Source organism: Rhipicephalus microplus, chromosome X (assembly GCF_043290135.1).
Source record: "Rhipicephalus microplus isolate Deutch F79 chromosome X, USDA_Rmic, whole genome shotgun sequence".
Classification (NCBI taxonomy): Eukaryota; Metazoa; Arthropoda; class Arachnida; order Ixodida; family Ixodidae; genus Rhipicephalus; species Rhipicephalus microplus.
In genome coordinates this window covers 349,132,444-349,159,199 of record NC_134710.1, presented here as the reverse complement: position 1 = coordinate 349,159,199, position 26,756 = coordinate 349,132,444, and positions in this window count along the sequence as shown.

Genomic DNA, 26,756 nt, shown 5'->3' with positions numbered 1-26,756 from the left:
GTATGCACTAACGGTCAATGCAGGTGAAGTAAGTGCCAATATGATTAAGATAGTCGGAGTTGCCGAGGGGCTTTACAAAGATCAGCACAGTACCCAGAACAGCCACGGCTATGATGTAGGATCTAGGTAACCCAGATTACATCTCACCATTAGGAACAGAAGAATTCAGGAAAGCCTTGAAAGAAATGCGAAGAAGCAAAGCTGCTAAAAAGGATCTGGTAACTTCAGATCTGCTCAAAGACGGAAGACAGATTGGGTTAGAAAATCTAGCCACCCTGTTTACAAAGTGTCCCCTAACGGGGAGTGTACCAGAATCTTGGAAGAATGCATACATCATCTTAACTCATGAGGATTCTGACGACGAGGACTTGAAGAATTACATGCCGCTCAGCTTGCTCTCCGTCATACACAAGGTATTTACAAAAAAAATTTCTAACAAGATTAAGACAGCATTATATTTCAATTACCCAAACGAACAAGCAGGAGCTCAAACGGGCTACTGAACAATAGACCACATTCACACTATCAGTCAAGTGATAAAGAAATGTTCACAATACGCCCAGGCACTATACATAGCCTTCATCGATTACGAGAAGGCCTTTGATTCACTACATATGTCAGCAGTCATGCAGACACTGTGGAATCATGGTATCACCGAAATATATATAAAATCCTGGAATAATGGTACACAGGATCAACTGCCGCCATATTGCTTCTCAATAGATCGACATAATACTAATAAACAAGGACGCAAAACAGGGGGATACAATCTTCCTATTGCTATTCACTGCGTGCTGTAAGCAGGTTTTCAGAGCCATAAAACGGGAAAAGTCAGGAATAAGAGTTAATGAACAGTACTCTAAGAACCTGTGCTTTGCCGATGACATTGCATTGCTGAGTTAGTCAGGGGACGAATTGTAATTCATAATTACTGAATTTGACACGAAGAGCAGAAAGGTAGAACTTAAAATATTGTTCAGAAAACAAAAGTAATGTACAATAACCCTGGAAGAGAACACCGCTTCGATATAGGTAGCACTGCACATGTGGTTGTAAAAGAGTACGTAGCTCTATAGGACCAGCAGTAATCATGGAGCCGAACCACGACATTGAAGAAACTAGAAGAATAAGGATGGGGTAGAGCACATTCAGCAGGCATTCTCAAATCATGACTGGTAGATCACCTTTATACCTTAAAAGGAAGGTATATGACAGATGCATATTTGCTGGAACTTAGCTGTGAAGCAGAATCTTGGAGGCTCACAAAGAGGGTTAAGCCTAAATTGAAGACAACGCAGGGAGCGATGGAAAGGAAAATGAAACGTGTATCCTAAAGAGGCAAGAAGAGAGTGCGTCAGGGAAAAGTTCGGGGTTAGGGATTTTATAGTTGAAATCAAAAAGAAGAAATGGATATGGGCCGGGCACGTAGTGCATAGGCAGGATAAAATCTGACCAAGAAATGTAACTGGCTGGATTCCCAGAGAAGTCAACCGGGTGTGGGGGAGTCACAAATTTAGGTGGCCAAATGAGATGATGAAGTTTGCGGGTTAAATGTGGCACCAGCAAGCGTCGGACCAAGTTGACTGGTGGAATATCCCCGCAGGGGCTTCTGCGTAAGCAGGCGTTTGGTGGGTAGCGACAACACGGACCCGACCTAACGGGGGGTTTCGACCCCCACCCACGTCTAGCCATGCGTGGCTTTTCCGTGTCCCGGGAAAAGGGGATCCTGGGGGTTTAGACGACGCTGTGTGATAGAACCTTTAAGGCTCCCCGGCAGAGGCATCACATCCATTTGGCCCTGCTTTTAAGTAGACGGCACCCCTAGCCTGGCCCACCTAGGTGAAATCGGCAGTCGCCTTTTTCTGTCTCTCCCTCCTTACATCTTCGTCTTCATCTCTCACTTTTTATTTCTCCTGTCGTGTACTTCCTTCTGTTTACTTCCAAACTCCCTGGCGGCTAGGGTTAACCCTGCGAAAATAGCCTACCTTGGCCTAGGCGCATCGCGTCATAGCAGTGTTGTCCTACATTGGCCTTGCCGCATCGAGTTATAGCAGTGTTGTACGGCTGACGTCTGCAAGCTTTCAGCATCTGCAAACTTGCAGCGTCTCCTCGTTGGGCTCCATGGTGGGTGGTCGCAAACGCTGCTGAATAAAACTAAACCTGGAATGCATAGAGCATTCCCTTTGCTTACCGATCGTACCGGCTTGAAGCGGAAATGCACCGATGACATACACTTTTTTTACAGGCCAATCGAAACATTTCTTCACATTCATGTCATTCACTGTGAGAAAATTCGAAAGCAAGGCAGGACTGTCTCTTTCTTCGTAGTTGCTAAATGACTTACCGAAACTCTTCGCGCTGAGTACAAGGTAACGCAAATGGCTAGCGCCCCGCAGGGGCGTTTGCGTAAGTAGGCATTTGGTGTGTAGCGTACACCACGGACCCGAGCTAACGGGGAGAGGAGGGTTTGGCTCCCTCCCACGCCTAGCCGTGTGTGGCTTTGCCGTGTTCGGGGAAAGCGAGATCCTGGGTGTTGAGCCGACGCCAGGTGATTGGACACTTAAGGCCCCCCGGCAGAGGCAACACACCCCTTTGGCTCCGGCTTCACATAGACAGCACCCCGGGCTGACCCACCCAGAGGAAATCGGCAGACGCCTTTTTCTACCGCTCTCCCATACGACTTTGTCTTTATCTACCACCTTTAGTCTGTCCTGTCGAGTTCTCTTCTCTGCTTACTTCCGCTTCTTTCTGGCGGCAAGGGTTAACCTTGCGTCGTCACCCCACCTTGGAATGCTTCACGTCCGGTTATAGTGGCGGTGTACTGCTCGCGTATGCAAGTAATTTTTTTATGTCTTGCAGCGTTCCCTCGTTGGGCTCAGTGGTGGGTGGCTGCCACCGCCACTGAACACGCTCCATATCTTATGGCCAAAAACTTCCAACCCTCTATTGAGCGAGCTTTCAGCTATTCGAACTAAACAAAATCAAATTTCCACGCTACCATGTTATCCACAGTGAGACACTAGCAAAACCTGTCAAAAAATTTTCACCGTTCCTAGTTCAAGGTGCCTAATAGACATACCTGGAACAGGGTATAAAACTACAAAAATGGCCAGGGGTGACCTCCTCATTGAAGTTTGAGACAAGGAACACTATGATAAACTATCCAGTTTGAAGAGTTTTGGTGATGTCACCATCACTGTTTCACAACATCAATTGACGAAGACGGTCCGAGGAGTCGTATTGCAGGATGACCTAGTTGACTTAACAGATGCCGAACTTCTCGACGGCTGAAAAGAAGAGAATGAATTAATTGTACAGAGAATCAAGATGAAGCAAAATGGCAGAGACTCCGACAATACATATAATTGTTACCTTTGGCTCCAGCATCCTTCCCGAAACACTCACAACTGGGTACACCAAGCTGCGTTTTCGACCATACATACTTAACCCCCGACGATTCTTTCAAAGTCAGAAATATGGCAACGGCTCGCAAAGTTGTCGTGGTGGACAAATTTGTGCACAATGTGGAGTTTCGGGTCACACCTCTGTTACCTGCACAGAACCGGCAGACTGCGTCAACTGTGATTGAAAACATGCCTCATACTCACGGTCATGTCAATTCTGTAAGAAAGAAAAAGAGATAATCACGTTGAAGGTGAAGGAAAACATCTCATTTAGAGAAGCAAGAAGAAGGGTCTCGCCATTCTATCACCCAAAACCATATGCTGATGCGGCGCATCCGAAGGTAGCGTCACACCAGCCCTCGCCACTGCTTCGGCCTGCGCGAAGCGAGCCGTTCGCTGTGGTGCCTGCCCCCAAGGTTGCAGTATCTCAGTCTATTCCGCCTACATACGAACAGAGATCAGAGACCCCAGGGTCTCCGGATCCCAAGGCCTCCCCTCATTAGGCGAGGCCTAAAATTCGAACAACCGGCTCACACGTGCGGGCATTCAGTGCCTCCGAGGAGGCAGTGGATACGTCGGTACATTTGGTGCCGAGGGAGCAGCGCGGCTCCTTGGAACACCACCGCAAATAAAACAGATAACGGGGCCTGGTGACGGCCCTGTTACTTAAACTCAAACTTCCCGCCTGAACAGCCACTTGCTCTTCATACACACAATGATACTTTACTTTCACAATAAACACTCAAAGTATACAATGGAACGTCAGGGGCTTTTTAAGGAATCTTGACGATGTCCAAGAACTGTTATACAATGACTCACCAAAAGAGCTGTGTGTTCAAGAAACACGCCTAAAACCAAGGTACACTAGTATTCTACGCAACTACAATATTTTTCGAAAGGACCGTGATGATGCCGTGACATCATCCAGAAGTTTATCCATTAGAGTCAATCAAAAGATCGCAAGCATGCACTTACAACTCCAAACGTTCCTTGAGGCAGTGGCTGTTCAAGCTGTTCTTTTTGACAAACTCATCACAGTTTGCACTATTTACAATCCTCCTAACTATCAACTCGAAAACACGATCTAAAATCCTTATTTGATGGACTTCCAGAACCTTACCTTCTCCTTGGAGACTTGAATGCACATAGCAAGCTGTTGGGCGAGTCTTGTGTTGAAGCACGAGGTCGACTGATTGAACAGTTTCTCCTCTCGTCAAGTGTGTGTCTCTCGAATCGAAAAGAACCACGTTATTATAATCTCGCTAACAAAACCTATTCCTTCATAGACCTAATCATAGTCTATCTGGTCATTGTGCCTCTACTCCAGTGGAAAGTCATCAGTAAGCCCTATGAAAGTGACCACTTTCCCGTAGTTTTGAGCACAATTACAGCAACTGAGTGTCCAGCACGGCTTCCGCAATGGCTCACAAACAGAGTCGACTGGAAACAGTTTTATGCTATCGCTCATTTAGGTTGGAATGATATATGTACTTTGAGCATCGATGCTGCTGTCAACTACTTCACAGCGTTTTTGATTGATGCTGCAACAAAATGCATCCCAAAAACGAATGGACACCCTGAAAAACGGCGTGTGCCATGGTGGAACTCCGAGTGCCGAAACGCGCGCAAACAGGAAAACAAAGCATAGAGGTTGCTTCGGAACTCACCGACAGCTGAAAACCTTGACAGCTTTTGGAAAACAATGTCTCGAGGCAGAAGAATGCGTCGTCGTCAGGCCAGAAAAGAAAGCTTGCAGAAGTTCTTATCAGAAATCAATTCATATGCACAAGAGGCTAAAGTCTTGAGCATGGTTGGTAGGGTAGGAGGAAAACAAGTGCACTCACTCTCAGTAGTGAACACACAGGGTGAAACCTTGCAAGATCAAGTGAACTTCCTTGGTGCACACTTCGAATGGGTGTCAAGTTCGTCACACTATACTAATGTTTTTTAAAAAATACAGAACAAGAATAGAAAAGCTGAAACCCGAACACAAATGTACTAGATACGAGGCATATAACCAAGCTTTCAGCTTAGCTGAGCTCCAAACATCGCTAAACTCCTGCAGTGATTCCGCCCCAGGTTCTGACCGAGTGGTGTATGAAATGTTAAAGATATACGAATCGAAACACAAAAAACTTTACTTTGCTAGTACAATGCCATCTGGTTCTCTGGCGCTATTCCTGGTTCTTGGAAAGAGGCTATTGTTATTCCCATTTTGAAACAGGCCAAGGACCCTGCTTCTGTTTCGAGTTATAGGTCTATTGCACATTCAAGCTGTTTATGCAAACTTCTCGAAAATATTGATAAACTGCCGACTTGTTCATTTCCTTTAAACGAACAATTTGCTCGACCCATTTCAGTTCGAGGTTCGAGAGGGTAGATCCACCGCCGACCCCCTTGTTCGTAACGAAGCACAGATCAGAGACGCTTTCATTCACAAACAATACTTTCTCTCTGTTTCCTCGATATCGAAAAGGCCTACGATACAGCATCACAATATACAGGTAAATACATGTCAAGCCTTACTTTGTTTGAGAAACGGCCTTCTATGAGACATGCCTACTCACTCCGTGTGAAGGGCCTTGCGAAGAAAACCGGTGGGCCACTTTAACACCGTTTGATTGCACCCGCCGTATGCCTGCCACCGTGGCAATGGCAGGTGATAGATTGCGATGTGTCTTTTTTGAGGTTACGAAGCATGCATGAATTGCACGGATCCAGATATACTTCCTAGAAGTACAACAGAAATACACATGTCCCGAATCTTTACGGATGCTTTAAAGTCCGACACTGTGTCGTACGCAACCGTCGGCCCATCTTTTTCGGAAGCTGGTGTCCTGCACTCTTATACAAGCATTTTCCCTGCGACGCTTATGCGATACTTGCGGCGGTTAAACACAATAAGCTGTAGTGAAGCAGATGAGTGCTACTCAGAAAGGCAGGGGGTATGACTCAGTTGGTGAAGAAGACGACGTTTGGTTGGCTGGGTACTCAGGCTAGTTCCGCCATTACCGCTTGACGTGTCGTGACCGCTCTCCTGTTTTATAAAAGAGTGCCACTCTAAAACGCCTCATTATAATTGGTGGAGGTGCTGGGTAACGCCTAATCCTGGAATTGCGAAACCATACGTTGCCTCCAGTTGCTACGATGTCTACGAACGACGATCAGCAGGCGGCCGACTCAGCTCCAACTACTGCAGCTCCTGTCTGTCTCGGCTCCCTTCGGCAACGCGATCCGCCTACCTTCAGTGGAACCGATGGCAAAGACGTGGAAAACTGGCTCGAAGAATACGACCGGGTGAGCAAGCACAAGTGGGACGATGCGCACAAGCTTACTGTCGTCCAATTTTATTTGACCGACGTCGCCAGTCTGTGGTGCCGTAATCACAATAGAGACCTCCCCACCTGGTCGGCCTTCCGAACGGCGTTTGCGGACTTGTTTGGCCGTCCAGCACTTTGCAAACTACGGGCCGAACAGCGCTTGAGTACTAGGGCTCAGCAGAATGGTGAGAATTACACCAGTTATACCGAAGATGTGGTCGACCTTTGCCGGCATGTCAACTCGGCCATGACAGAAGCCGAGATCAAACACATCTTGAAAGCCGTGACCGACGACGCATTTCAGATGCTTGTCGCCAAAAGCCCGCAAACGGTAGCGGAAGTGATCCAACTTTGTCAAAGCTATGATGAACTCTGGAAACAGCGTGACACCACTCGTCGTGCAAGCGCGCCATGTGCAACAATTTCCGCTTTGACGTCGGCTGGCACTGCTATAGACCACGCCACTTTGCTTCTCGAGATCAAGCAATTTGTACGAGAGGAGGTCGCACGCCAGTTGTCCCTCGTGCCTTATACCTCCGAAGGTGCCCCATCTACTTTAGCGCCATCAATACAGCGAGTAGTCCAGGAGCAAGTGCCGAGGCGCTACCAACAGCTCACGCACCACCTGTGGCTGCTCCATTGACCTATGCCGAAGCGCTGAACGGAACCCGACGTCCGCCTGTCACGAACGGCCACGTTTCTTTGTCGCGAACGCCTATGTCCACTTGCCCCTTTGTCGTACCGACTGAGCCTATGTACCAGGCTGCCCGTCCTTTCTCCCGACTACCACCTCAACGCTTTCAGAACCCTTGGCGCACTCAAGACAACCGCCCCATATGCTTCGCCTGTGTAATTGTGGGTCAAGTGGCACAATTTTGTCGACGGCGCGAGTTTTTTCTGCGTGACGACGTCAGGCCCAACAATTGCGATTTCCCACCACGATCGGAGCCTGCTGTTAATGGCGACACTGCCACCATGGACACATTTTCACCTCGCCGGAACTTCAACAGACAGCGGTCGCCTTCACCCCGACGCCGTTCCTTTTCCCCTATGCTACGTCGACCTCGCCCTGTCCCTGAGGAAAGCTAGGAGTCGCAGTTCCGGGAACAAGAACTGCGGATCTTTCGAACCCCACAAAACCTTGTTTTTCGCCGTGCAACGTCATTGCTGTCTCCGTTGAAGGTATACCTGTTTTCGCATTGATCGATACTGGCACCGCAGTGTCTGTAATGACTGAAAAACTTTGCCGTCGACTAAAAAGTCACAATGCCTTTTCACGACTTTGTTTTGAGCACTGTAAGCGAACAACGAATTCGCCCTTTTGCTGCATGCACAGCACGTGTCGTTATTGCTGACAATATTTATGTCGTCGAGTTTGTAGTGCTCCCTCAGTGTTCCCATGACATTATCTTGGGCTGGGACTTTCTCTGCACTCATCATGCCGTCATCGACTGTGCTCGCGCCTAAGTGGAGTTCGCGTCGTTATGCGACGCTGGTTCACTCGACTCGTCCCTTTCACCTGCAAAAGTTTTCGTTGCCGCCGACACTTCGATACCCCCGTTCTCGTGCGCCCTAGTTCCGCTTTCCTGTGACGCCTCTAGTAGCTCAACTGTTCTTTTTACGCCTTCTGAAACCGCTGTTCGCCGCAAGTGCTTCCTGATTCCTTTCACCGTTCTGAATGTTCACGATGAATCAAGTGCAATTTATGATTCAAATCCATTTCCCTCGCCTTCCAAGTTACTGTGCAGAGAGTGCCTGGGCTTTGCCGATGACATTGATCTCTCGAGTGCAGGTGTAGTTTCTGACCACTCGACTACGCTACCTATTGACGCTGTTGATTGTTGCGCGTCATCCTCTTCTCCATCATTCACTGACGCAATATCGCGCTGCATCGACACCAACCTTACGGCCCAGCAGCGCACTGACATCATCGCCCTCCTCGAGCGCTTCCGCGCCAGCTTCGACCACCAGCAACTGACATTGAGCCGTGCTTCCACAGTATCTCACGAAATCGACACTGGCCTTCATGCTCCTTCACGTCAGCATCCGTATCGGGTATCGGCATCTGAGCGTCGCATAATCGCGGAACAAGTTGACGACATGTTGAAGCGAGGTGTTATTGAGCCCTCTAACAGCCCGTGGGCCTCCCCAGTTGTTCTAGTCAAGAAAAAGAATGGCTCAATAAGATTCTGCGTCGACTACCGCCGGTTGAATAAGATCACGCGCAAAGATGTTTACCCGCTACCTCGCATAGACGATGCCCTTGAATGCTTACAAGGCGTGGAGTTCTTCTCGTCTCTAGATCTGCGTTCAGGTTATTGACAGGTTCCCATGGCTGGGGCTGATCGCCCCAAGACGGCTTTTGTTACACCAGATAGCCTATACGAATTTAATGTCAAGCCATTCGGGCTCTGCAATGGGCCTGCCACTTTCAAGCGCATGATCGACAACATCCTCCGTGGCCTGAAATGGCACACATGTATGTGTTATTTAGACGATGTCGAAATATTTTCAAGCGACTTTTCAACGCTTCTTCAGCGGCTCGAGACAGTGCCTACTTGCCTTGCCGCCGCCAGTCTACAGCTCAGCTTGAAGAAGTGCTGCTTCGGCGCTCGAAAACTCTTCATTTTGGGCCATGTTGTATCTAGAGATGACATTCTTCCGGATCTGACGAAACTCCGTGCCGTTGCCAAGTTTCCTAAGCCGAAGACCTTAAAAGAACTTCGCAGCTTCTTAGGTTTATGTTCATATTTTCGTCGTTTCAATCGGAACTTCGCCTCCATCATATCGCCCTTGACTAATCTTTTTGCGGGCAACAACGACCTTTCTAGGTGGTCATCAGCTTGTGATGATGCATTTGCCACACTCCGCCACCTTCTTACCTCCTATACTGCAACATTTTGATCCTCTTGCCCCGACGAAAATACACACGGATGCTAGCGGAGTTGGCCTCGGTGCTGTGCTCACCCAGCGTAAACCTGGATTTGACGAGTACGTTGTCGTAAATGCAGAAGCCAACTATTCAGTCACTGAAAAAGAGTGTCTAGCCATCATATGGGCCATAGGCAAGTTTCTAATCTATCTTTACGGGCGCCCATTCAGCGTGGTTACAGATCATCATGCATTATGTTGGCTCTCCTCGCTAAAAGATCCCACCAGCCGGCTCGCCCGTTGGTCGCTTCGGCTACAAGAATACGACATCCACGTCGTTTATCGATCTGGCCGAAAACATTTCGACGCAGACGCTTTGTCCCGATCACCTCTACGATGTAGTGACAAGTCGCCATCTTCGTCTGCCCCCGACGTATCTGCATTTAGTGTCAGCGACATGCTACAGGAGCAACGAAAAGATCCATGGATCGCTTGACTCAACTTGTTGTGTTGAACTCCATCGCAAAATATCCTTAGAGGTATGCGCTGTCTAATACAGCACTTCGTTATCGGAGATGATTTGCTATACAGACGGAATTATCTCTCCGAAGGACGCCAATGGCTCCTAGCCATTCCCAGACGTCTCCGCTTAGACATATGCACCTCCTTTCACGCCGACCCACAATGCACCAATGCTGGAGTGTTAAAAACCTACACCCGCCTGTCCCACCGCTACAACTAGCATGGAATGTATCGCTTCGTTCGTCGCTACGTACGTTCCTGTCTCGCTTGTCAATGCCGTAAGAATCTCACTCCAAGTTCTCCAGCTCCACTACAACCCTTACCTTGTCCTGCCAAACCGTTTGGCCGTGCTGGTATTGATCTGTATGGACCTCTTTTGATTACACCAGCTGGAAATCGCTGGGTAATCGTCGCTATCGATCACCTTACGTGCTACGCAGAAACTTCACCACTATCTTCTGCATCAGCCAGTGACGTCGGTCGTTTCATACTGCATCAGATCGTTTTACGTCACGGTGCACCACGTGAACTCCTGAGTGACCGAGGGCGTGTTTTTTTGTCGGACGCTGTCGAATCGCTTCTCAAGGAATGCCAAGTCATTTATCGCACCACCACGACGTAACATCCTCAAACTAATGGCAATACAGAACGATTCAACCGTACATTAGGAGATATGCTGTCAATGTACGCCGCAACTGATCACACCAATTGGGACAGAATTCTCCCTTTTGTAACCTACGCGCATAATACTGCTGTTCAGACAACCACTGGTTTCTCTCCATATTTCCTCTTTTATGGTCGCGAGCCCTCTTGCACGCTAGAATCCATCCTTTCTTACCACCCGGATGTTGCAGAGTCGACGACGATGTCACAAGCTGCTAAATACGCGGAAGAGTGTCGTCAGCTTCCCGTTCCTTCCCAAGTGCTGAACAGCAACGCCAGAAACACCACCGCGATAGCCCGACGCCTCCGGATTCTTATGCATCAGATGACCTTGTCTGGCTTCGCATTCCTTCAACCAGCCCTGGTCTCTCAACGAAACTGATGTACAAGTATGACTGACCTTACCGTGTGGGTAAACAAACTTCACGCGTCAATTACATCGTGGAGCCGCTTGAGCAGCCTCATGATCAACGACGCCGTGGACGTGAGACCGTCCACATAGACCGCCTAAAACCATATTACAATCCTTCTATTGTCTCTGGCCCATGAGTCGCTAGGATGGCTCTTTTCCGGAGGGGAGGAAAATGTAGTGAAGAAGATGATTGCTACTTAAAAAGGCAGGGGGTATGACTCAGTCGGTGAAGAAGACGACGGTCGGTTGGCTGGGTACTCAGGCTAAATCCCCATTGCCGCTTGAAGTGTCGTGACCGCTCTCCAGTTTTATAAAAGAGTGCCACTCTAAAACACCTCATTTTAAAGCAAATAAAGCTACACAAGGTAATAATATATACACATTTCCTAAGCACAATAAAAGCTCCGAAAACTCTTAAAGAGCACAAAAACCCTGTCCTTGTCTCGCTCTACTCGATATTATGCACAATTTACTCAACTAAGCAGCATGTTGTAGTCTGCTGGGCGCCAGGACACCGCGAAATTCCAGGCAACGTTCTGGTGGACAAGCTCACTGGATCCGCAACAAAACCATTTCTAATAAATGGATACCAGTTCCTCTACACGACCTGAAACCTTTTCTAAAACAAAAGTTCAGGGTTCATTGGCACTGCACATGGGACACACACACCGACAATAAACTGCAGGTCATCAAGCCACAGCTTGGTCATTGGCCGCCAGTATCAAAATCACGCCACACAGAAGTAATCCTTACAAGGTTAAGAACCGGACATACACACACAACACATTCATTCCTTTTGTCTGGGGGTGATCCACCTTTGTGTGATAGATGTGGCGAAGCACTCAACGTACTTCACAATTTAATCTTGTGTAAAGAATTAGACACGCTGAGAAGACAACACCTCTAGTTACCCTACCGACAACAGATACCACTTCATCCTGCAATGTTCGTCGGTAGGGAGCCACCTTTTGCACATGAATCATTGTTATCTTTTATGAAAGACGTTCGTACTTTTCATATCATATATCCGGGAATTCCATAGCGCGACCTCTTCAGAGAGGTCTCCGCTGCCATGTCTGTACTCAACAAAGCACTTGCCTTACTGCCCTTGAACGTAATGGTGTGAACGATTGAGACACTAGTGCACATGCCATACATGTCCACCATTGTTTTTTTATTATTACAAACATTTGTCATCCATTAGCACCACACACTGTTCAGGGCAAGTTGATGATTTTAAAACTTCTATGTTTTTACCCCCACCTTAGCGCGAAGAATTTCAAGGCCCTTATACAGCCGATAATCAGAATCATTGTTCACATCTCCTGTTCTTTAACTGGCGCACTTTGCCCATCAATTGGCCCTTACGCCACAAAGCATCAAGCATCATCATTACTGGCGAAACATGCGAAAGGCCTTTGTGCTGCAGCGGACGTAGTAAGGCTGATGATGATGACTAGCTTATGAAAATAAAGTGAGCGTGTACTGAGTAAAAATATGTGAAGTATACTGTATTTCTGTTTTACGTCAACAAGCCGTGGACTACATATTCAAAAAGTACATCATTTCTGCTTTGTCGCACAACCACAAAGAACCGCAAAACTGATGTATCTCATGGCTGTCTGTTCGCGTTTGAAGTTGAATGCTTTAATGTTATAGTGTAGAGGTCACGGGATGGGCGTCGATGGCTTACACGGCTTCGACAATGCCTGATTCCAGGTGCTGCATCCGTTTATACAAAATATTTCCACTCTCATATGTGGCTAACATGCTTCTCTTCATCACGTCACCGACGTCTCTTGATCGCGAGATTTCTGGCTGCGTAATGAGAATCGGCTTGTCGTAGCTGTCACCTAGCTCCCGCACGGCATCGAGTATTACTTCGCACAACGCCGCCTCCTCTTAGGGAGTACGTGCCTTCTATTGTGACCAATAGCGGCAACTGTATCGACAAAGCACAATTTGTTTCTACCTATTTTGGCCATGGTGGCTGTGCAGTTTTGGGCCGACGTAAACATCGCTGGGCATGGCATGGCATCACACTAGCCGTGGGAGGCGAGTGGTTGATGGGCTGCGGTACGGGTACGCCTAGGTTTTATTGCGACAGCAATTATATGGACACTCTCGGCTAGATGTAGCCGCCAGCATCGGCGTCAATTACCGTATATGCACAAGTTTATATATATAAATATATATATATATATATATGTATATATATATATATATATATATATATATATATATATATATATATATATATATAGTAGGTTCGTACTCAAGGGCTCGTTTTCCCGTGTTTCGACACAATAATGTTGAGATCTAACAGACAATAATGTCAAGGAAAGCATAGGGGAAGTTTATAGACCAAAATGTATTGTAAATGTGAAGAAAGAAAGTGGGTGAAAAGATAACTTGCCTTGGGCAGGACCCGAATCTGCGACCACCTATTAACGCGTTCGATGCTCTATCAATATATGAAAACAAAAGAAAAGAATAATCCTGAGAACTTTCCTAGAATATGGAGGTGAAAACTTAATTTGACCACGAGCATATAAAAGAGAGCTCCAAGCTTTAGGTAGTGACGCTTAGGCACCGAGCTATAGCTCTATAACTGCCAAAGGGCTGTTAATAATAGAGTTCGCAGAACGTAGCAATATACAGTTCTTGAATATCTTCTACAGAAAACGGGGGGCTTATCGTTAGTGGACGTGGTAGAGCCCTACTTGTGAAAATAAACATGAAATATAGTGCATCCTGCGCACAGACCCCGCCATTTTACAGGATTTGAAAATAGTTGTCAGTATCCGATGCATTGACCATAGAACGTTAATAGTTCAAGTTCACGTAAACCTAAAAAAACAACAGGAAGTGGCACGCAAGAAGCCCAATGATGAGGTAGCTTCCAGAGGAAAAGTACAGTAATTCAGTTTTCCTTCAGAATTAATTCGTGGCTGTAAATGAGGTAACCGACGTTACCGTTGACACAATGGACGATAATTTGAATAGTATCAAAAAAAGTGTGCAATGGAAGTCGCAGGTACTGGCTCCAGATGGGACACTGGCAAACTATCCCAGGAGGCGAAAAATCTCATTAAGAGAGAATATCATGGTCTCTACAGTTGTTCAACAAGACATGAATAGCAAGGAACCCGAAAAATAGTTTATAATACCCAAAGTCGATCGACAACGTAATTAACAAAATACATGCTAAATGCGCTACAATGATTTCCCACGTCCAATATGTACAACACTGGAGTGTCATGTTATTCAATAGGAGTAAGGTAGCCGACATCAGAAGGTATAACACGGAGAAAATCCGGCATCCTGTAAAAAGTGAAATAAGCCTAAAAGCTCTGAAGGCAAACAAGAGCATAAGCAAAATCTAATGCATGCTTTAATGAACAATGAAGGCAAGGTTATAGCCAAAATATGTAGCATAGTTCAGGTGAGAAGGGGCTTCTATATATAGGGCTGTATAACAGCCGAAACAACCAGGGTGATATCCTCAGAATCATTTTAGTCCAGAGGAACTGGGCGTCGCAGCAGTAACGACAGGGGAAGTTATCAAAGCTCATACATGCAGTCATGGCTCTTATGCAAGCGTTGTCACGAAGGCTTATCCGTAATAATTTTTGCTTTGTCTTAGAATACGCTTAGTGACCGTAATACCTATATAATATAAAAACTATGATTATAAATAGTGTGAGCATGATAAAATGAAATCACAGCTGACTGTACATACAGTGTATTCAAAACGCTTCTTTATTGTTAACAAACCTTTTCGTCAAGTGGCGCAGAATAGCGTTCTCTAGCGAATTTCTGTGCTATTTTACAATTTCAATGCCTAGCCTGATTGGAAACGTTGACTGTACTCAACTTCATAACTACAATTGCCTTAATTTGTTTTTCAAACATCTTGTGACATGATCTGGGTCGTTTAGATCTCTGGGTGCTACAGTTTACATATTTGGGTATTCAGAAGCAGTACAGTATTCGCTAGTAGTCATAAGCCTCGGAAAAAATTACTGGTGTAGTCTAATTGACCTGGTGCTGACAGAGAGGCAGTTGAAATGAGCTGCCGAATCTGAGGTCCGGGTTAGATGCCTGGCAGTGGCGTCCGCGTTTTCACATGACAAAATTTTAAGAAGGCACTCGAAGTCGCCCAGCAACCTTGGCCCTCAGTAAATAATAGCAACTACTCGGAATTCACCCGGAGCCTCTTGAAAAGGCGTTGTTTTATTAGTATAGCGTACCTACCCGCAAGTTATACGTACGCTGAATCCGACGATTCATTTTAAGGATCTAGACATCCACAAGCCTGTGATCCACCCAGTCAAGATAAGCTGCGCACAACTTCATTGCGGATCTGCACCCTCATGGAAGTGCGCACGTTCTCGTTTTAACCACATATATTAGGTTGTGGCTCTGGACAACTGCCACACGTAGCTGAAGTTACAAAACCATTGGGAAAGGCTCTATTCAACTTTGTCTCATCCCTCGACCATTTCCTTGACACCAAATCAATTAAATGAATCAGGTGTCACAAACACTGAAGTTCCTATACGAGGACGCACCGCTCTCAGGTGTACGCGACAGGACAAAGCTACCTCCATCAATCACTCCTTATGCATTGACCACCAACCTCAAGGGCGCTACGGGGCCTCACTTCTGCACGATTGAGATTTAGTCGTAAAGTCGCGTCAACAGCTTCAAATATTCACACAGGGCAATGGCTAAGTTGTAATTTCTGCGCTTGGGCTAATAAATCGTTATTGTTTCGAACTGAAGAAGAGATACGTTGATACATATCAACTAAGAATTTATTCAGGCGCATCGAAATAAACGTAGGGGAGCATTTTCATTACCGTGCTTTATTTCTTGTTTTACCTAATATTGCCTTTAATTAATTGAATAGATCGGGTAATATCATTTAATACAAACTATTTCGTTTTTTGCCTAAAGCTGGGGTTCCAAACACCTTAGATAGCGAGAAGCCACGACACAAATTTGTCTCCCGTCCGTGCCGTGACAGTGAAGTTAATGATAGATATGTTGGGTTTAGCGTCCCAAAACCACCACATGATTATGAGAAACGCCGTATTGAAGGGCTCCGGAAATTTCGACCACCTGAGGTTCTTTAGGACAGTGAAATTAAAGAACAGGGAAGAGGAATATTCTGAAAACAATGCAAGTAAACAAATATAAATTAAAATAGGCAACCACCCTCTCGCAATACGAAGCCACAAAAAAGCTATACGTATTTCTATGAAACAACGCTACTTAGTTCAAAAATGTTCGTTGTGATCCGCGAATAAAATCCGTGAGCAATGCTATTCCAGGGCGGTTACTCTGCCCATATAGCTAGCCACTAAGCTTTTAATTGGCCGCTTAAGCGACATTTAATTGAAGCGTATGACGCTCGTGAGAGGAACGATTATCTAGAAGCGTATGAACCCAGGATATTGCCTATATGTTCTGCTTATTCCTGCCATGTGGCTGGAGGGTTAAGGGGGAAAAGAAAGGGAACTTTTCGTCACCTTGCGAGATTCCGCAGGATCTACAAATAGGTTGCTGTATTACATATACGTTTCTCTTCATCGTGCTCAGAAAACGCAAAGCGCTATTTTGTAAAGATATTTTGTATTTATAACTGCTTCTTGGCATGTACTAAGAAGACAATACAAAAAGTTTCGTAGCACAGCAGCCAGCGTAACTCAAAAAGAGCTCAAAAGATGAAAATACAGAGCGACCAGTCGTAGGCGCATTTGTTTGTTTCTGCATGAAGACGGAAAAATAAAACCTAACTGAAATACCGGCAAGCTTCCTACCAGTCTTTGACGCCAGCAGATTATATAGACGAACGTACGCTTCTTTCTCGCTGCATGAAAGGACCAACATAAAGTAAAGGTTCACTTCAAGCCACGATGCCCTTCGCTTCAGCCTCGTGTGATGGTTAAGATAAAGCAATCGTGGTACTCGAGGATGTTGTGCATAGCGGAAAAGTCTTTAGGGATAAAATATGAACTGCATCAATTAGTAAGAGGTACATGCATAATAAATGCAAAGCTAAACATTTCACCTTTTCATAACCTCATTTAGCCAAATGATATGCTATACGAGTACTGGATTATTGTTCCGTCATTCGATGATGACAGTTTTCTTCTTGCGAAACTTTGTTTTGTTATATTGTTCATTACTTTTGACGGGGCATCAGCTTTATTTAGTAGTGGGAATCAGTGTCACTGTATTGTGTTACTTTGTATTTGTTGCTTTTTTGCTTTATTATTTCCCTATCTTCTGAGGATTTTTTAGTAATAAGTACGCATGTTAAAAGAATATTGCGAAACTCAGATCGCTTCAGCTGCAGCAAATTGTTGAATAATTTTGACATCGAAATGAACAGATTTATTTCTGGAGAGATACAGAAAAACTAAGCGAAGCTAAAGGCCATTCGGCATTACGTGGCTTCACTACGCGAAAAAAGTTCAGCAAACAGTGCTACATTGAATAATAATTATCACACTACAATGAGCAGCGTAATAACAGAAACTCAGAAATAGCATAAAAGCAAAAATAGGTGACATATAAGTAAAAAATAGGCTGCATAGACACACATAATCAGAAATCCAGGCTCTTTTCATTACATATACAAAAAAACGCATACATATTGATATATTCATATAATACACACATAGATTCATACATACATCTGCCCTTATGTACGTACAGGCTACTGTATTTACACGCGTTTTGTACCTGAAGGTGAGAGTATATGTGGAACCTAGCCAGAAGTTTATTGGAAACAAGGTGTTTACTGTACAAAATAATGAGGAGATGTTTAGTGTGATATTTGAATTGCGTTAATGAGAGGATAAAAGTTAATTGTTCACCTAAATGATTTATAAGCTGTGGGGCGCGGTATGCAATTAGGGCTCTACCATATCCAGTCCTAGTAGAAGAACGCGACTTTGTTGCCTACGGAGCGAGTATTTGAGTGCGCCTTCCGGTGCCCTAATAGTGTGGAGTTTATTTTTATAATTGTAAAGTAATAGCTTGTATTCATACACTTGTCTTACTTTGAGTATACCACGTTTTATCAATAATAGACCGCTAGGAATCTCCCTTCGGTTGCCATAATAATCATCAAATAGGCGGATAACTTTTTCTGTAAGATTTCTAGTTTATTTAAATTCTTCTCAATTGTAGTGCCCTATACTAGCATACTATAATTTAAACGCGTATAAAAAAGAGCGTAGTATATCTTTCTTTAGCCAAATTGGTATAGGTGGATTTTTTTTAAATTATACACCCAACAGTCTTACTTAGTTCTGATGCGAGACTATTAACATGAGTATTCCAAGACAAATTTTCTTGGAACCACACTCCGAGGAATTTTTGCGATTTAATCAGCCTTTGCTTTTTGAAAAAGATGCTAATGCCGTCCTCGTAGGGCTTATTAATAGGCTGGTATGCTATGTACTTACTTTTAGAAACATTACGCATGAGCTTACTTTGATGAAGCCACTTTTCTAATTTGAGTAAGTAATCATTTACTTCAGTTTCAAGGTGCATGAGTATTCTACCTGTAAAAAATATAATGGTGTCGTCAGCGTAAATAGTTAACTTTAGGATCTTGGAATGTCACACAGATCACTAATATATGTTATAAATAGTAACGGTCCCAGGATCGAACCTTGCGGTAAACCATTTTTTACAGTTTTAATTGGGGAAACAAGGATACCCACCTTACCATATTGTTTTCTTTCGGTAAGATAACTTTGTATTAATTTCGCTGCCACGCCCCTTACACCATAATCATGCAACTTAGATATCAGAATATCATGTTTGACAGTGTGAAAGCCCTCCTTCAAGTCAGTGTAAAGACCTATAGTGTAGGTTCTGTTTTCCATGATTGTTAATATCTGCCCTTTCGTATCTAATAGCGCCGACTCCGTAGACTTACCCTTTTGAAACCTATACTGTGCTTTATTGATTATCAGGTCCTTAGTGAAAAAGCATTCCAGTCTGGAGTGTATCATTCCTTCGAAAACTTTGGAGAGTACCGGTAGAATTGATATGGGGCGGTAATTCGATAATACATTTTTGGCACCCACTTTATGAATAGGACAAACGTGGGCTATTTTTAGTTCTGAAGGAAAAATGCCGGTTTCTAACATAGTGTTCATGATGTATGAAAGAGGTAGTGAAACTAGAGACGCTACATTATTTATCGGGCTGGCTGCTATTTCGTCAACACCTGCAGCAAAACTGTCACGTATTTTACAGATTAATTTTTCAACTTCACACGGTGTAACCAGAGTAAGGAAGTCTGGTGGCTAAGGTACTCGGCTACTGACCCGCAGGTTGCGGGTTCAAATCGCGGCTGCCGCGGCTGCATTTCTTATTGAGGCGGAAATGTTGTAGGCCCGTGTGCTCAGATTTGGGTGCACGTTAAAGAACCCCAGGTGGTGAAAATTTCCGGAGCCCTCCACTACGGCGTCTTTCATAATCATATGGTGGTTTTGGGACGGTAAACCCCACATATCAATCAATCAATCAACCAGAGTAAGGAAGAGTGAGTGTGATAGACGCTTTCTACCTGCTACAGGGGCATCTGTTACTCCACAAGATGAGTCTGTAGTCGCCAGCGTTAGCAAAATACTCATTCATGGCTGATAGTGCTTCGACATCTGCCTTATCGTCTGCAAAACTAGTGATATTACCATAACATTTTTTGTTACGTTCTGTTAAGTTATTTACCTAATTCCACATTTTCCTGGGATTAAAGTAGATTTTTTCAAATGTGCATTGATGATATGATATCCTGGCTCGTTTGATGTCAGCATTTAGCTTATTGCGGAACTTTTTGTAGCCGTCAAGAAGTGATAAATCGCGAGATTTCATAAACGTGTGATTCACTTTTTTCTTGTATTCGGTCGTACAGTGCGTTGTTAATCCACGGCTTGCGTATGTTCTTCCTCGAAGGCTTTTTCGTTAAAGGAAAGGCACAGTCATATATGCTCTGAAGATGCACAAGAAAAAGATTGAAAGCCCGGTTTGTATCTCTTTCTGTGCACACTATATTCCAGTTCGTCGAAGCAACTTCAGCTCGGAATCGGTTTAGTGCGCTATTATTTATTATGCGATACTGTTACGCGATCTGCTTTTTATTTTGTGTTGAAGATAATAATAAAAGAGAAAATATGGGTAGGTGGTCACTTACATCGTATGACAATAACCCTGAAATACATTTCCTGCTCAGAAGATTTGTGACACTTATATCAAGCAGCGTCCAAGACTTTTCCGATATGCGACTAGGTCTTGTTATTGTGTTTGCACATGCGTATGATTTCGAAACCGACTAAAGTTGTTTAGAGCTGGGAGAATCGCCTAGCATGTTAACGTTGAGGTCACCGATAATTAAAAAATGCATGCGCATTGTGCGCAGCTTTTGTAAGAGAGTATCTATGTAGTCAAGTAATTCTTGCTTTTTACCAGCTGGTGGCCGATACACCACGACAACAATTACGTTAATAACTTTGACTACAAGACATTCAATGCATGGTGAAATGTACGAGAAATCATCAATTATTTCATGATTTAGCTGTTCTTTGACGTATACAGCGATGCCTCCGCCTCGACCAGAATTACGTACCAAGCCATTGTAAGTATAGCCAGGAAATCTTGGCTGGACATTATTTGGTGTTTATCAAGTTTCGAAAAATGTTAGAGCGTCAAATTTAATTGCCAAAGAGTCGAGAAACACATCAACATTTTCTTTTTTTTGTTTTTGATGCTTCGAGCGTTTAGATGCAGAACACTGCAAGTGTGCGAGCTTTGATTAACCAGCTTGTTGTTGTTGTTGTTTTCCTATTGTTTGTGGCGCATACCCACTGTGGGGGATTGGCCAAGAATCGTGTGGCTTTAAAATATACTGTTCAGATTTAGAATGATGGAGGTATAACAGAAAGATTACCGATAGCCTAGGCAAGTGTGGTGCTTAATGTAATGCATACAAATATTTACATGAATGAATTTATTCCTAGAATAGAGCAATAATCTTATTTTATACGTATATAATTATGTGGACATGTTAGGATAATAAAACTGGTTATTAGTCAACCTGTTAGTTTTATCAACATAGTCCCGGACGGCCATGCATACTGTCCCATTAGAGAAACCAGAAATGGAAGCTCCAAAAGACAAAATGACAGGCAGAGATAAGTCCATACCAATACCACGCAAACGTATTTCTAATAGGGTTTTTCGTAATGTGTTAAACAGCCTGCAGGTCAAAAAGAAATGGTCTATTGTTTAAAGTTCATCACAGTATGCGCACAGTGGCGAAGGTGCCTGAACAGACCTGTGTTTATAGAAATTTAGATTTGGTACCCGGCAACGCAGCCTTGTGATAGCTACTTCTTGTTTTCGAGTGCGGCAAAAGTCTCTTCGCCAGGGATATAATAAATGGCGATATTCTGTAGAGTTTGTTAGTGCTGAACCTTTAAAGACTTGCATAAGCGTACGTCGAAACCGCTTATGTCATAGTACTGGCTATTGACAGGATTCATTTCGAAGCCTCGTTAGTATAAGGCTTGATTGGATAGTCTACATTGTCATTTTTACGAAATCTGCAGGCTCAACAATCTTAAGAATCTCAGACGACTCTGTTTTGCGCGTAAACATCTTGCCACCGTTTGTCAACACATACTTTCATTTTGTTTCTCGCCTCTTAGCAACTGCTAAGCCGAGCAGCTGCCTCGCGTGTTTGGTTAGGTTCTCATTCATATATATGGGATCATTTGATTTGAAACCCATATCATTGGCAGACGGCCTTTTCTTTCGTGCTTTAGTTAAGACAGCGTTCCTTTTGTCACGTCCGACGAAACGAACGATTACACTCTTGTCTCCAGATCTGCCAACAGGTATTCTATGACGCGTGTCTATGTCTGATGGCAAGATTTCTTCCCCAATGGCATCGCCAAGCTTATTTAAAATTTCCATTGGGTCTTCATCACTAGCGGCACCTTTAATTTCCAAGTTATTCACACGAGTGTACTGCTCGAGCTCATCAACCTTACGTTGCAATTTCTTGTTTTCTGTTTCAAGTTGCTCATTTTTTGTCTAGCATGTTGCAGCTCTTCACGGAGCAGCTTCATTTCATCTGACAGTTGCTTAACGTTGTCAAAGACTTCGCTACAAAAATTTACACTTTCACGTATATCTCTTAGTTTGGCACGCATTTAACGGCAGAAATCATCGAAAGCTTTCGTCATCTCCTTTGTCATGATGAAAACAGTCAACATCAAATATACAAACACAGACTTACAGCCCGGCAGCAGCGCAAACGTCTACCGAGAAAACACTATAGGAGAGGTTTTGCACACCTGCGTGAATGAACAAATATAAGTGCTGCGAAGACCAAGAGCGCTGTTGCCCAACTGAGGGAGCCGACACAGGAAAGCCCGCTTTTGTAGTTTTCTCGGATGACGTCGCTGACGAGTCCCCGCGCAGGCGCAGATCCTCAACAGCGGATCTTGATCCAAGCCCGGCTGAGATATTGCAGATTCCCGTGTTACCACGTGGACAGCTGAGGGTAGGCGTATCTTTTCGGTCAGGTTAATGTCAGATGCCGGCTTCAGTGAACAGCATTGCCCACTTGCTCTGCGTAAATGAACAATTGTAAGTGCTGCGAAGACCAAGAGTGCTGCTGCCAAACTGAATGAGCCGATACAGCAAAGCCCGCTTTTGTAGTTTTCTCGGATGACGTCGCTGACGAGTCCCCGCGCAGGCGCAGATCCTCAACAACGGATCTTGATCCAAGCCTGGCAGAGATATTGCAGATTCCTTTGTTACCACGTGGACAGCTGAGGGTAGGCGTATCTTTTCGGTCAGGTCGATGTCGGATGCCGGCTTCAGTGGACAGCATTGCCCACTTGCTCTGCGTAAATGAACAAATATAAGTGCTGAGAAGACCAAGAGTGCTGCTGCCAAACTGAAGGAGCCGACACAGGAAAGCCCGCTTTTGTAGTTTTCTCGGATGACGTCGCTGAGGAGTCCCCGCGCAAGCGTACAGCCTCAACAGCGGATCTTGATCCAAGCACGGCCGAGATATTGCAGATTCCCGTGTTACCACGTGGACAGCTGAGGGTAGGCGTATCTTTTCGGTCAGGTCGATGTCAGAAGCCGGCTTCAGTGGACAGCGTTGCCCAGTTGCTCTACGTAAATCAACAAATACAAGTGCTGCGAAGACCAAGAGCTCTGGTGCCAAACTGACAAGTAACAATGCTTTAGCTTCGGCATAGAAAGGCCGACTGCAGTGATCTCGCAAAAACAGCATAGATCACTCACTTAAGTGGTTGTTGTCGTGATACAGCTTAAACGGTCTGTTCAATGCGGAACATTTTTTAGGCGCACCTACTCGCAAATCCAGCGTCGGCGGGATCGTCCACACCACTACTTCGCATGCTTGCGTCTCGTGCCAACGGTCTTGCATTTGGTTCAGTTTTTTGTTGTTTCTTGTTTCTATAGTTTTAGATAATTCTACATTTCAAAAGGTGCCCTCCAGCAACACTAAAAAAGTAACAATTACAGCCTTCCACAGCCCCGAAGAAATTATTCCTTACAAATGGCTCCTGCTTCATGTCTTATGAGGCGGCCGCATCATGCCGACAAATAACTCAAACTTTAAATTACTACTGTTTTCTTAACATTGTGCAACAAAGAAAATACCCATGAATATCTGAAAAAAGCTTTTCAGCATGTGGAAATCAAATTATTTTATCGTTTATAAATACAAAGTATCACGGTACATTGATGAGCAGGTTTTCGCGCAGGAGAAAGTTTTACCTAAATGAATGAAATTCAAAAGACCGACACAAAGCAGACTACCTTTTGGGTGTTCTTCAAAAAACTATACACCATTCATATATATTCTTGAAAAAAATTTGAAGGGTCCTGCGCCACATGTGGTGTACACTAGTCGAGAAAAAAGTGCATATTATACCTCACACTGCACAGCTGTTTAAATGCAAGTGGATGAGAAAAAAACGCAGAGAGGTCAACCAGGCATGCCTCTACTTTGCTAATCTATCATGGGTGCAAATATTGGAGAAATTATAGAGGATCTGCACAACTGCCTAATTTGTGGGCCTGAATTTTTAGTAGCAACATTGTGGAAGTGATCTGAATGGGCCGTACGCTGGCAGCGGCCGACTCGCATGCGCATACATATGCGTATGGGAGTAGAGTTTTGTAAGATATTTATTTGGAATCAAGATCCACATACGAAAGGTTACATAACTTACTGAAGAAAAACAAATGCCACAGCATCTTTCCGCCTACACCCAGGTTTCTTCCTATCTGAAAAGAAACTATCTGCTTTGAATGAGATAGAGCGTTAAATTTCCGGAGCCCTCCACTACGGCGTCTCTCATAATCATATAGTGATTTTGGGACGTTAAACCCCACATATCAATCAATTGAGATAGAGCGTGTACAGTGTGCTACACACAGCTAGATATATTGACTGGATAACTTATTTTTGGGGTGCATTTAACAAAATCACGTTGTTATCATTAGACAAGAAGTAGCAGGGGAGTTTGTTTCTATTTCATCTTCTAGAGTTCTTTAAAATTCACTTCAGTAAAAGTATAAAAATTACTTGTTTTCGTTTTTCCTCGTCATAATTAAGCTGTCGAGACCACGATGCCAGTCCACGTCCTCAAGCTTGGACATGCTTACAAAATGTTCCACCTTTGAAAATGTTCTTAAAGCTGGTAGCTTCCCGTTGGCATCTTCCTAACAGATTGAGACGACCTCAACGAGACAGCCTCGGTGTACATTCCATTGCTTCGGAGACTGTATCACTAACGGGCTACGTCTTGCCCCTTGGCTATGCAGACGTTATTTTAGTCCAACTGAATAATTTTTTCTTCTCAACTTGAAGGTTTGAACTGATATAACTTAAATACTTACACAACCATTTAGTTTTGACTTCAGAAGAAGAGCAGGGTGGCGTGTTGTAGACCCGTTCTAATCGTCTCTGAATCCGAAAGCCATGACCGTGCTTCACGCTCAGCTACTCAACGAGGCCGCGTGGGAAGAAACATCGGTTCGCGTAAAGTCGGAAGATTCATATACTAACCTGGAACTGCTACTGTCAGTAATGATGCGAGGTGGATTCTGCACCATAATTTATTATACTGCAAAAATGCGTACTACGCTTCAGTAAGGCAACACGTGCACCAACTGCTGAAGGTTTTGTTGATGCACTTGCTGATGATGGTAATCGATCAATTATTCCTTAGCACTTTGTAATATGTGGACTTCTATACCACTTTCTTGTTGTGCGATTCACATAGTAAAATGCCAGGTATGATGCTGAGCCTTTGGAACGAGTATTGCATGTGTTGAGGTGACCGCAACTCTTATCCCTACACTAAGCGCGTCCATGTCTTTTGTTTATGTTACCGAAGTTGTTTTAGGCTCTAGGCGTGGCTTTGTGAAAGAACCCCTGCTCTCCGCGTAGAACGCACAGGTTCTATTTTGGCTCCGTCCCCTTATTTTTCTTGTTTGCACCGATCGTGGTTTCCTGTTAAAGAACATCCTCAATTTTTCGCTCTCAATCATTGGCCCTGACACAGACAACGGTTTGTTTTTGTGCAAGACATGCTCTTTCACATCATGATATTATTATCAAATGAAAATGCTACCTCCAATTATTCAAACTGTTACAGTATTCTAAGCTGTCGTGCGGAGTATTTCACCCCACTCGTATTTAACCTGAATCTGCCTACTCGTTGTAAATAACATACATAGAATGCAGTTATTCTATCCAATTAGAATCTAAGGCGCCAATAAGCGCGCGTACACTGTCAGGCAAACGCACAAACATTTGTTAAAATATGGCCTTGGACGTGTAAACAAGTTTTCTATACGCACCATCAACCTTGCTTGAAATTTTCCACTTTATTCTATGAACCTTCAATAACAATGTTTCCCCGAAGTTTTCATTTCTATTTTTTGTGATCTCTGGCTTGAAATACCCTATTCACGAATTCAAATAGCATAATCAAGGGTAAGTAACGCAAACATTTTGGTCTGCATTATCTTCCGCATATGTGATCGTTTTCGAATGAAACGCATAGATCAGAGTCAACATAATTTTTAGATACCAAAATTGTCGCGACATGACGTGGTTATCTCAAGCAATTGCACATAATAGACAATGCACTAAAAATGATCTCGAGTTTAAACCATCCGTAATCTACTTGTTAATTTTAAGGCAGGGCTAACACTGATGGCTTCAATTGAAAATCAACATTTTTTTCAATTCTATCTGGTTCAACCTTTGTGAACGCGTCGGTGTGTGATGATGTGTGGTGCTTATTGGCGAAATGGTCCATTTATGGCCAAAGAGCGCCATTTCAGTGACTAAAGATGTGAACAATGATATGGTGCGTGGCTGTATAAGGGCCTCAAAATTTCTCGCGCTAACGCGGGTAAAAACATAAGTACTAAAATCATCACAGTGGCGTGAAATATGTGCAGTGAGAGTGAGTG